This window comes from Penaeus monodon, chromosome 19 (genome assembly GCF_015228065.2).
Source record: "Penaeus monodon isolate SGIC_2016 chromosome 19, NSTDA_Pmon_1, whole genome shotgun sequence".
Classification (NCBI taxonomy): domain Eukaryota; kingdom Metazoa; phylum Arthropoda; class Malacostraca; order Decapoda; family Penaeidae; genus Penaeus; species Penaeus monodon.
In genome coordinates, this window is record NC_051404.1 from 20,633,190 (window position 1) to 20,633,444 (window position 255).

Consider the following 255-nt stretch of genomic DNA (forward strand, 5'->3'; position numbering starts at 1 on the left):
CCCCAAAAAAAAAAAAAAACCCCCCCCCCCCCCCTAGATGCACACTTTTTTTACCTCTATTCTTACCTGTACATCGTGCGATAATAAATATATCTTAGAATAATACACACTACCAGGTTTAGGCAAGGGACCAGGACAACTGCACTCCGTTAGAAAATATGTTTAATTTTTCTCATTTCTTTAATGCCATGAAAAATTTAGACTTTAGGATGGGGTTTCATCAGAGTTGCATATGTACGGTGGGTGGAAGAATTC

General features: G+C 38.4%; 1 protein-coding gene across 1 annotated transcript in view; it reads right to left on the reverse strand.

Annotated features, from left to right (window-relative positions):
- LOC119585130 (lysosomal thioesterase PPT2-A-like) overlaps positions 1 to 255 on the reverse strand; it is a 12,299-nt gene that overhangs the window by 9,330 nt on the left and 2,714 nt on the right.